This window comes from Oryctolagus cuniculus, chromosome 11 (assembly GCF_051225735.1).
Source record: "Oryctolagus cuniculus isolate XC-2025 breed Fujian yellow rabbit chromosome 11, ASM5122573v1, whole genome shotgun sequence".
NCBI classification, from domain to species: domain Eukaryota; kingdom Metazoa; phylum Chordata; class Mammalia; order Lagomorpha; family Leporidae; genus Oryctolagus; species Oryctolagus cuniculus.
Window position 1 is genome coordinate 31418131 of NC_142877.1, and position 12451 is coordinate 31430581.

General features: G+C 40.3%; 1 long non-coding RNA gene across 3 annotated transcripts in view; it reads left to right on the forward strand.

Annotated features, from left to right (window-relative positions):
• Positions 1-12251, forward strand: part of LOC138844330 (uncharacterized) — a 271898-nt gene extending 259647 nt beyond the window's left edge. For all 3 annotated transcript variants that reach the window (XR_016215905.1, XR_016215906.1, XR_016215904.1), the window contains one exon: positions 12087-12251. This is a non-coding gene — a long non-coding RNA (uncharacterized LOC138844330). The remainder of the gene's footprint in view (positions 1-12086) is intronic.
• The last annotated feature ends 200 nt before the right edge of the window (positions 12252-12451 follow it).

Consider the following 12451-nt stretch of genomic DNA (forward strand, 5'->3'; position numbering starts at 1 on the left):
TTTGCGCTAGAGGTGATCACAGAAGAGGAAGTAAATGGAGGGACTGATGAGCGATGGGAGGCCCCTCTGAAACCCTTGGCAATGCCAAGTGGCCTCACCTTGCTTCTTAAGCAGGTTAATTTAATTTAAGTTAGGAGCTGGAGATAGAAACAACTATGTTCCACATTTCAAAGAGTTATTGCAACTTATTTGATTTTGTGACTCTGTGATGTAGTTAATACAAATCTCATTTAACTTAGACCTTGAGCCTAGAAGTTGTATCAGGATGGCTTTGATTGCTGCTGTTGAGAATGGTCAGGGCAAGAAGCAGCAAGACCAGTTAGGCTACTGAGGGAGGCTGGTGGATTGGTTGGTGGCTTCAGCCAATAGCCATGGGTGGAGGCACGGAGGAGTGGCAGGGAGCTGGAAGTAGTAGAATGAACGCTGGGTCTGTTACATGGAGAACGGGAGTCTCCTTGGTGCTGTTGTTCAGTCACTGCAATCAAGGTTCTCGGTTCCTGCCTGCTCTAGGAATGACTTTATTCTGTGGACATATAGAAGAAAACTGACCCACATGCAGCTTTCAACACCTTGACAACAGATAAATCACAGGTTAGAGGCGGAGGGAGAACTAGATGCCAGATCTTTCGTGGGTGCTTCACCTCAACACTGACTGGGGATGGCGTAGAAACGTCTGTTTCAGTAATTGGGTTTATTTCTTCCCAGAGGAAACCCCCTCTAGGAAAACCAGTCTGTGTAAGAAACCAAGTGAGCTGCTGTGGTTGAAAGAAGTTAGAGTCCCACAGGCCCCACCCTTCCCACAGAATGCGAATAGAAGGGCAACCCTTCCCCTCCACCCCCCCCCCCCCCCCCCCCAGGAAGCAACAGCCCAATTAATGGGACTCAGAATTTCAAGTGCTGTGCTCCGACCTACGTTGATCAAGGAATTCTGGGATCACTGACACCAGTTTTCCTTTAAAGGCCTGAAGGGATTTTGCAGAGAGGAGAACACAATGAGGATATAGAGGAATTTTTCTAGGGTGTCAGAAACTGGGTGTGTTATTTTAGGGTAGGTGCTGTCCCACTCCAATTTAGAATCCTTTTATGCTTCCTAATTTCCCCTAAGATCAAGTTTAGGCTTGTTAGCATAGATAAAAGAGTTTCATAATCTATCCCCTAATGACCTCCCCAGCCCTGAGAGCACACTGTCCTCCTGGTGTATCTTTGAAGATGCTATGCCCCCTGACACTGATACTCATTGTGGAAAACACTGCTCAAAAACCTGACTTAAGCAATAACCCCTGACAAGTCCCACGATTCTGTTATAGTTCATACCACTGTATTTGTTTCCCTATCAGCTTTCTCCCTTGTTTGTGACTTGCTTGGGAACAGAGACCAGGCCTTCTCCATCCTAATCGTCAAGCATAATCCAAGAAAAGGTCTTACTGTGCTGAATCAGTAGATAACAGGAGATGTTTGGGACCAAGCTGTACCAAGCTGTTGGGAGGTGAAAGAATGCTGTCAACAAAGATGCTAAGGGATGACTTAGAAATTTATTACAAATAATTTAGTCAAATAGAGCCACTGTTGTTGCCTCACAAAGAAATACACCTCTCTCTCTCTCTCTCTCTCTCTGTGTATATATATATATATATATATATTCAACATGGCATGCCTTCTCTCTATATATATCTCTTTATAGCTATATCTGTCTGTCTATCTATAGAGAGAGCCATGTTGAATATATGTAGTTAGCCATGTTGAATGCCTGACTTTGTAAACAAACAAAGATATCACATGGTTTGTTGTGATTATTGCTTGTGAATGACCTTATCAGAGTTTCCTTACCATCCACTGGGCAATAGGATTTCAATATAACAAGAAAATTGGTGTCCTATTCCTATAGACAATTATTGAACACTGTTTGATGTTACCATCCTTTTGGAGGAAAAGAAATACAACTCAAATTAACTGTAAAAACAAGGTTGTAGTGAATCCCTGACTTTGTTTAAAGAAAGTGAACTACTTTATTGCAAATGAACAGCATTGATTTGTAAGCACATAATAAAAAGAAGACTCATGGCCAGCACTGCGGCTCAATAGGCTAATCCTCACCTGTGGCGCCTGCACACTGGGTTCTAGTCCCGATCGGGGTGCCAGATTCTGTCCCGGTTGCCCCTCTTCCAGGCCAGCTCTCTACTGTGGCCCGGGAGTGCAGTGGAGGATGACCCAAGTCCTTGGGCCCTGCACCCTCATGGGAGACCAGGAGGAAGCACCTGGCTCCTGGCTTCTGATCAGCGCAGCACGCCGGCCGCAGCAGCCATTGTGGGGTGAACCAATGGAAAAGGAAGACCTTTCTCTCTGTCTCTCTCTCTCACTGTCCACTCTGCCTGTCAAAAAAGAAAAAGAACTGTGTCAAACTTTAAAATATCCCCAGCATTGTTTTTGAGAAGTATATTAATTTAATCCAAGGCATCATTTTTAAGATAAGTAATTTGTTTTCTACAGTCTTAAAATTTGCTGATATTTCATGATTAAGAGGAAGGGCAGTATGAGATTCAGAGCATAGGTTTAAATTCCAGCTCTGGTCCTTAGAAGCTGTGTGACTCAGGATAAGTCACTTTGCCATGCTGTGCCTTGTGGTCCTGATCTGTAAAATGACAAAAACGAACTGTTTTTGGGCTGTTAGTGATGTTCAAAGTACTTAGCTTAAAAAAAGCAAAGAAACACATTCTCCCCTAGAGCCTAGGAAAGGAACCAGTTTTGCTGACTCTTTCACTTTAGCCCAGTTAAACTGATCTGGGGATCTGCAGAATTGTAAGAGAATAGCTTTGTGTCCTTTTAAATGACCAAGTTTGTGGTAATTTGTTACTGCAGTCATACAAATGTATGACTGGTAACAGATTTCTGCTATTGCCATAAAAATCAATAGAAAATAAAACCTCTTTCACATAAACTTAAATTGAAATCCATTTTTAATAAATCTTATTAGTCTCCAGCAAATAGAAGTGAACTTTTTAAGAACTCAGGAATGTGTACTTTGAAGTTGGCTTTATACTGAAGACATAGGTATAAAAATCCCATATAGAATATTACAAAAGAGAATTCCATAGGAAAGATGATTAAGTCTTCCTAGTTTAATTAAAAAATTTAAAAAGTCTTTGAATTTGTTTATTGTCATAGGATTTGGTCTAATGCCCCTGAATGGCTCTTTACTTTTGTATATTAATGAGGGCCACTTTTTATTTTCCTTGAGTAGAATTTACCAACTTAAAAAATGAAACAGGAAAGAAAGAAAAAGGGAGGAAGGAAATCCTGTTAACAAGAACAAACTTTACAGTCATCACCAACAATTATAATTCTACCCCAGATACACACAGATTTATAATCTTCTTTCACTAAATCAGTAGAAGTTGAAAACACTGCAAAGGATGTGAAATATTGAAAAATAACAACAACAATAAAACTCTCAAAGTGTATATTCATCTTACAAGTATGCCCACAATCTCTGCTACCATTAATTAATAGTCATTTCAAAAACTACTCCAGGGATATTTTACATACATTCCCTTAAGTAATGTGCCTTCTTCATGTTTTCTTCTACTTGTCTTTGAACTTTGTTCATGATTTGTGAGTAAAAGAGAATTGATGTCTCATTGCCATAAAAATAAATTGTCTGGTTCCTCATGCATATGAGAGGTCTTCAAGAAGTTCATGAAAGACATGTATTGTAAAAAAAAATGGATTTAAAAATTTTGTAACGCAATGAACTTATCTTTTAATTCTACTTTTTTCACTAAATTTTTGAAATATTCATAATATGAAGTCCCAAATACATGTAAAGGCACCTTAAGCTAATAGAAAATACTTTCCGATGATTTCAGCAATATTGTTTTGATGACAGCATGTATAACCAGCTAAAACACATTTTGGTGACAACACTTATAACTAGTTCAGACACATTTTCTTATTATCACCTCTGTTTCCTGTATAAATGACACTCAGAGTATTTGCCTGAAGTTGGCACCAATAATCTAACTAGTGTTAGAAAGATGTCTTTAGGGAGAATCCTTGAGATCTTTTTCTTCAGTACTCGAGCCTCCTTCACTATCTTCAGAAAATAAGGCATCATTTACAATGGTTAATGAAAATATGTCCAAATCAACATGGAGGTCAACAGCATAATTTTAAATTCATATCCCAGTTGTAAGCAAGTTAAATAGCCTCATCTTGAGCACAAATTTATTTGTAGAATTGGGAAAATAATAGCTCTTGCTACAGAATTAATGAAGATTAAATGAACTCATGTAGCTATGATATATTTTCAATGAAGGGCATGATTTCCACCACTGAGAAACCATTTAATAGTAGCAAGGACTCTCGAGGCATGAGTCAAAATTGTCTGTGAAAAGATGGAGAAATGTTGCTATCTACAGATAAAGTTTTTGCAGAGACATAGGTACTAAATAGAATTAAAAAAAAATTCTTATGAAGCTGTGACAAGCCAGTCATTACATAGTTTCCATGGATTCTTTTATATGCAAATTCATCTTCACAGAGTTCATCAGTTAAAGTTTCCATGTTAAAAGTGGCCACAATAGCACACTGACTATATTGCATAGAAGCTGTTGGTATGTTTAGGTTCTTGAACTCACACCTCTACACTAATCAGGACAGTCTGCTGTTTCAAGAACATCGTGTGCTGCCTTCTGACTGTGCATCCACTTGGACTGCTGTCCATTTCAGCAGCCCTCCTTCTCCCTCCACTTACCAAATTCCTTCCTATTCCTCCAAAATACCCTCCTACTCTCATCTTTAACACAGACCCTACCATTATTGCTGTGCATGTTGACAGTCCTTTTCTCTGATCTGCTGCCCAGTCTGGCATCTGATCAGATTTTGAATGATGTTGATATGAGTCTTTCATAGACCCATTGAGCTGGAAGGGGCATTAGAGAGCATCTCGTCCCACCCCCTCATTTTACAGATAAAGAAACTGTACTCCAGAGAGTATGGGCATCCTGCCAAAGATCACTCAGAGAGTGAGTAGGATCCTGGCTTTGTGACTCCTCGCCTACAATTCTTCCCACTTCACCACTCAGATACTGTGCTGCTGCCAGCATCTCACAGTTTTTGGCCATCTCTCTTCTTGATTGGTAAATCCCATTTTTTTTATTTTTGGGCCTTGTCCTTTTCATTGGAGAGTACAGTGAAAAGTGGCCTTTTCTTGATTATTAGCATGAAGACATTCGGCACTTTCACCTTAATAGAGGAGTTAGATAATTCCTGTTCCTCCTCAGTTTGTCAGTAGTTAGGGAAAATGTAGGCAACAGGTTGTCAAACTGTTGTAATTTCCAAAATTACAAGTTTGTTATTCTCCCTCTTCTACACATAATATTTTATAAATGCACTCCTACTTTTACAAGCTGTGGTCTGCTAATAAAATATGCATGAAGAATGTCCCTATATTTTAACTTCCGTTCACTATACATAAATTCACTGAGGTCCTATTAAGCATATGCAGGTTTAAAGTGATCTCTACCTCAAACTCCAGTTGAATGACATGCTAATAAAAAGCAACCTAGACTTTTAAGAACTCTCAAAAAAAGACAGATGAAAAGACATGTCAGATTAAAAGAACTATCAAAAGAGATGGAAATGTGATTTTGGATTGGGACCTGGAGCATAGCAAATAAAATATTTATAAAAGATACTATTTGGACAATGGATCACATTCCAATATGAGCTGAAGATTTATAGTATTGTATTAATGTTAACTTCATGGTTATAACCACACCTGCTTTGCAATTACATAAGGGAATAAGATGATGTCCTTTTACTTAGGCATTCTTTGATGAAGCATTTTAAGGTAAAGGGTCACATTATTTACAACCTACTCCCAAATGATATAGAATAGATAGCATAGGATATAGTATAGTATAGTTTAGTATAGTATAGTATAGTATAGTATATAGATATACAATACATAGATGGTAGAGAGTTATTAAGTATGACAATATAAATAGACCAAGATAAAGAATTTCTTAAAAGTTAAGATATCTAACCAATCTATATTCCGATGTATTATGTTCCTCCTACAGTCCCTATATGGTTTTCAGCACCTGTTGAGGCTACAAGATCCATTATTTATGTCTAGCCTAAAAGAGAAAGCATTTTGTTAACAGAATTCCACAATCCTCAACTTCCCTCCAAAGTCTTGTACTGTGGGGAGCAACTCGGACTAGACTAAGTTACTGGAATTAAGACTTATTCTATGCATCTGCTCTCCCACAATATGGCGCTGAGAAGGGAGAAACAGCTTCTACACAGCAGCCTCCAGTTCAACCAATAAACTGTAGGACCTGCTCCTGATTGGAGGAGAGCAGTGTACTCGGTGTGTGGGTAGCAGAGTTGGGATTGGTGGAAGAGGACTATAAAGGAGGAGAGAGACAACATGCACCAGGAACACCTGAGGAACACCTGTGCAGCCCCCGAGAGAGCCGGCCGGCGGTGTGCCGCTCCCCCGCGGAAGTGGGGAAAGTGGCTAGGGGGAACCGCCCTTCCACGGAGGTGGAAGGGTCGGTAGCCAACCCGGGAAGAACCAGCAGCTAACCCGGGAAGGGCTGAGCAGACAAAAGAACAGCGCAGGGTTCTGTGTCGTTCCTCCATGAAGACGGGGAGCGACATTGTACTTTACACTGATTGGTCTGGGTCGGTCACAGGATTAACTCTGAACTAATCACTATGGCCAAGGGGGATAGGTAAGCTGATTGGGTTAGTTTAGATTGCTTGCTCTCATGTTGGAGCTTTGCATGAAAAGTTTTCTGAATCCCCTTGTACTAAACCAGAAAAAAGGGGGAAATTTTTCTCTCTGTCATTCTGTTTCTATCTCTTTTCCTTTCAAGTAAAAAAGTGAAAACAAAACAAAACAAAAAAATTCTGAGCAACTAGTAATTAGCCAAATGTTAGTTTAACCTCTTCTTAAATATTCCATAACTCAAAACCACTCTAAGTGCTATCCTTGTCAGCCATTAACACCTGAGTGTTAATGAGTTTCTGATCCTTTCTTGAGAGAGTTATTTTTAAAGATTGAAGAGGCAAGGCAGAAAAGGTCACTGCACAGAAGGCCTTTGGAAATATAGAAAGTCCCAAAGTTGGACTTCATATACTGCAAAATACTCCCTAAGCTATTCTCTAACAAACATTATTGAATTAAATGTGGACTCTCCTGTTTTTAAGCAGTACCCCCCTATTATTAAGAATTTAACTCTCCTTAAATCACGTAAAACAAATTTAGAAATAAGTGACTAAAATCTCATATTTATTAAAAATATCAGACATGCTCTATCTGGACTTTGAAAGGTGACTGAAATTATGATGCCATTTTAAAAATGAGTGTTAGGAGACTCCTTCTCTTAGCCCACCTTCCTGTTGACGAATGAATCAAGTTTAAAGGCAGAGCCATAGTCTCTCAATAAATAAATAAAACTATTATGAATGCTTCCTTCAGTCCTTGTGAAGCCTCTCTGTGAAAGAAGGGGAGGGGAATGAATAAGGCAAGGATAAGAAGAAAATCCCCAGGGCTAGAGAATATTCCTCACCAAGGCTTTGAATGATTTCTTCTATCATCAGTTTTGTGTTTGCATCACAATCTCTCAAATCACCACTGTTCAATAGTTCAAAGGAGGTAAAATGTACACACATAATAGAATCTTGATTCAGATCTAAGTTTATCACTACTCAACTGTGGGATTTCACATCCAGCCTTCTTACTTTTTTGAGTTTATGAACATGGAAGCAGTACTAATTTGATCATATGGGTGTTCTGATATAAAGAAAAAAATATTTTGGAGAAACTCAACATTAATGAAGCTTTGCATAGAGACCCAATCAAAGATTTGATAACTCAGAGATCTACTGTAATTGCCTTAAGAATGTTTCATGATTTTTGTTCATATAGTTATGAAAGGTCTTATTCTGAAATTTATTTTGTACAGTCTAGTCCACTTCTGAGTAGGTACTGAGATGTCTAGGAAGCACTTAAAATACAGGTTCCTGGGCCCTGTTCTAGATTTCTATTAGCTCAACAAATCTTAAAGTGTAATCAAGAGATCTATATCTTTAAGTGACCTCTGTGTGATCCTGAGCAGCCAGATTTGGGACCCATTGTTCCACACCTGCAGTGGAGCTGGTACTTGGCTTGGTAATCAAAGCTCCACATTCTACCATTGACTTTGCCATCTATTGCATAATATTTGCAAACTGTCAAGTAGATGGACCCCATTTTTTTTTTCACTTATGAAACAAATGACTTAGACAAGGTTATCTCTAAGTTTCTTCAAATAATAATATTTTTTAAGATTTACTTTTATTTATTTCAAAGGCAGAGTTACAGAGAGAGGGGCAGAGATACACAGAGAGAGAAACCTTCCACCCACTGGCTCACTCCCCAAATGGCTGCAATAGCCAGTGCTGGGCCCGCCTGAAGCCAGGAGCCAGGAATTTCATCCAAGTCTCCCACATGGGTGGCAGGGGCCCAAGCACTTGGGCCATCTTCCACTACTTTCTCAGGTGCATTAGCAGAGAGTTGTATTATAAGTGGAGCAGCTGGGAGTTGAACCAGAGCCTGTGAGTTACTAGTGCTGCAGGTGGTGGCTTAAACCACTAAGCCACGGCACCAGCCCCTTAGTAATAATTTTTGAGAGTTTATGAGCAGTCGAGGGGATCTCAAAGAAACTTGGGGTATGAATTGCATAAATTGATAATGGTATGTTCTTAATTAAGAATAAGGGAGGGAAGAAGGATAGGAAGTATCATTACAGGCTTAAAATTGTGTATATGAAATACATGAAATCTGTTATTTTTATATAAATAAAAATTTAAAAAAGAATAAGCTCATAGGGCCACACATCTGATGCAAGGTGTCTTAGTTACTCCATCCAACTCAGCAAGGGCTCAATGACCACAGCCTAGTATTCTCTCACCTGGGGTTACCTGTCAACAAGAGTGTTTGTGACCCAATGAAAAGAGAGACCACAGCTGGCACTGCGGCTCAATAGGCTAATCCTCCGCCTGCGGCACTGGCACACCAGGTTCTAGTCCTGGTCGGGGTGCCGGATTCTGTCCCGGTTGCTCCTCTTCCAGGCTAGCTCTCTGCTGTGGCCCAGGAGTGAAGTGGAGGATGGCCCAAGTGCTTGGGCCCTGCACCTATATGGGAGACCAGGAGAGACACCTGGCTCTTGGCTTCGGCGCAGCATGGTGCACTGGCCGCGGCAGCCATTGGGGGGTGAACCAATGGAAAAGGAAGACCTTTCTCTCTGTCTCTCTCTCTCACTGTCCACTCTGCCTGTCAAAAAAAAAAAAAAAAAAAAAAAAAAAAAAAAAAGAAAAGAAAAGAATTTAGGGCGCCTACCTCTGACCAGTGCTCAGGGAATTTTCAAGGGAAACTCCCATAGCTACAAATTGGGTTAAGGTGTGAAAATCCCATTGTGTTAAGGGGGACAATCAGTAAAATGGAATGTGGGGAAAGATGAGCCACACTGACTGACTGGCAAATGTGGTGCATAAATTCAACTCCAAACATAGGCCCCTGGATGCCTTCTCGTCCCTCCCCTTCCTTATCTCACATGGCAAAAAAGGTTTAGATGGGATATATTTCCCAACGCTTATTAATCAGTTGTAGTCAATGGCTCCAGGCCAGTTGGTTACTTAGATCTTCAAACAATTGTGGTCCTCAGCAAATGACCTTCAGCCCTGACCATCATGCCAGACATCTTTTCTCCCTCCACTTATTCCAGATGATTGAATGAAAAGGGTAAAGGGGGTGGAGGAATGTTAAGCTGGAGCTCTTGCCCTTGTCTGCACTACTGAGTCAACACCGTAACATGCCAAGTTACTCAAATGAGTCTGGTCATGTTCTTGTTCGGCAGTAAGGAGGATGCTCTGTATGACTTGCATGAGGACATGAAATGCCAGCGGGATGCATATAATCAGCATCGTGGCCAGTGCCAAGAAGGGTGGGTGGAGTCGTGTGCCACATGCAAAGGATTCCTAAATGTTTACTCTAATTTGCTGCCTGGTTATATTTCACTTCTGTGGGTTGGCACAGCAACCATTCTGTTTAATTCTGGCTCTTCTAATTGTTGGAGGAACAGTCAGGGGATTTTAGACTAATGTTTAAAAACAGTTGTTTGGGGCCAGTGTTCTTTCTCTTTGAGAGTAATGGTGGAACATCCTTTTGTGGTTATTATGCAGATTCCAGAGAAAGATGGGTTTAAACTTTGGTTCTGGTTCTGAGCTGTACCTAACTCCTCCATGCTTCTGCCTCCTTTATTATTTTCACAGCTCCTGATGGGTTTATTGGGGAAATTAAATAAATTAATGTGTGTTGAACATTTAGCATGATGCCTGAAATATAGTAATCACTCAGTGAATGTAGTCGGGCTAGAAGCACCCATGATGCATTATTTTGACTTGTGCATGTATGGGTCTTCCTGGATAGCCTAGCTTTTCAAACATACATATGGTAATTATCTTCTTCAGCCAACAATCAATGGAAGCCAAGACTCATGAATTCCATTCTATGCTATGAACCTGGGAAGCCATATGAACTTGAAGGTTACATTTCTGGCCCTGTTCAGAAATTTTATTGAAAGCTGATGGCAATATATGACTCTAACTGATCTCTATCTAAAGATCTGCAAAGTATGATTGTCCTTGTGTACTCTGTAAAGCCATGCTTGATGCTTTCTCTCTCCCAGTCTGGTGCTCCTCAGGCTTCAATGTGCACAAGAGTCACCTGTGAGTCTTGATACAACACAGACTCTGGCACAGCAAGTCCATGTAGAGCCTGAGACTCTGAATTTCTAACAAGTTGTCAGGAGATGCAAACTCTGTAATTTCATAAATCACACCTTAAATAATGAAGTTAGAGAAACTAGGCTGTGTCTGATGAAAGATCCCTGGTGCCATTGTTCTGGGAGAGAGCAGGGCATTGATAGAGTAGCACTAAGCTGTAATTTTATGTGTATGTGGTGGAGAAAGGAGAAGGAAATGGAAAACTCAAGAGAGTGGCTTTCCACCACAGCTTTATATGAGACTCTTTGGGTGAGTTTTTAAAAATTGACTGCAGAATCCACATGAAGCTAATTGAATAAAATCTTGAAGAGAAGGGATGGTTCAAGGATATGTAGAAACATCCCATGTGATTGTCATGTGTAGCCAAAGTGAGCACTGTTTCTCGTGTGTACCGTGTACCGTTTCTCCAGTGTTAGCATGTATCAGAATCATCTGGGGGACTTGTTAAAGATTGCCAGATTGCACTCTTAAATTTTTCCATTGAGTAGGTCTTCTGGAATACCTGAGAATTTGCATTTCTAAGAAATCTACAAATGAAACTGAGGCTGCTGGACTGCAGAATATGTTAAAAAATCACTATTGTGGTATATAGAAATTCATTCATTCAGCAAATGTTTGCACAGTCCTTACTATATGGCATATCACATTATAGATTGTGGGCATACATCAGTGAATAAGTCATGGTCCTTAGCAATGAAGAAACGGGGTACATCAGCCAGTAAAAAGATCTTACTAGACACATTTAGAAATATATGTTTGGCGAGGCACTGAATCCAGGAAGTGATGTCCAAGTGCCATCTTATTGAAATCAGAATAAACCACACAGTAAATTGGTGCTGGTGTTGTAAGACAACACAGACCATGTTCAACAGAAGGCCATCTCTGTGTTGTGGGCATCCTGAGTGTATCTGGTCTGGGTTCACCAGTGAAGGGTGATGGGGAAGGAAGGAGAAAGAAGTGGGGGAGCAAATCAAATGTGAACAGAAAAAAACTTATTTTCAGTTAAGGACTTACCTGAAACTTATTTGAGGGACTTGTTAGTTGCTTTAACAAATATTTAGCCATAAACTCTTCATCCAATTCTGTAATCTGAAGAGGGCTATCTGAGTTTGAAAACAAATGGTCAAGATGGCTGTGCAGGGGCCTGTGTTCTGGCATAGTGATAAAACTGCCATCTTCATTGACAGCATACCATATCGGTGTGCTGGTTCAAGTCCCAGCTGACCCATTACCAATCTGGCTCCCTACAGATGTGCCTTGAAAAGCAGTGGAAGATGCCCCAAGTGCTTGGGACCCTGCCACCCACATGAGAGACTCAGAAGAAGCTCCTGGCTCCTGGGTTCAGCCTGGCCCAGCCCCATCCATTGTGACCATTTGGAGAATAAACTTTTCCCTCCTTTCTCTCTCTGTAACTCTAATTTTAATTAAATAAAATAAATCTATTTTTAAAAGATGGGTGTGCAGTGCAGCTTGTTAGCAATGGAGCCATAAGAATACTGAAGGTGTTATGTAGACAGTCGGGCACTAGCCTGCCAAATGCCAATTCCACCCTATTAGAACTAATGTTCTTTCTGAACCTTTCCTAAATATAATCAAAGAGACATGGGGGCAAAAG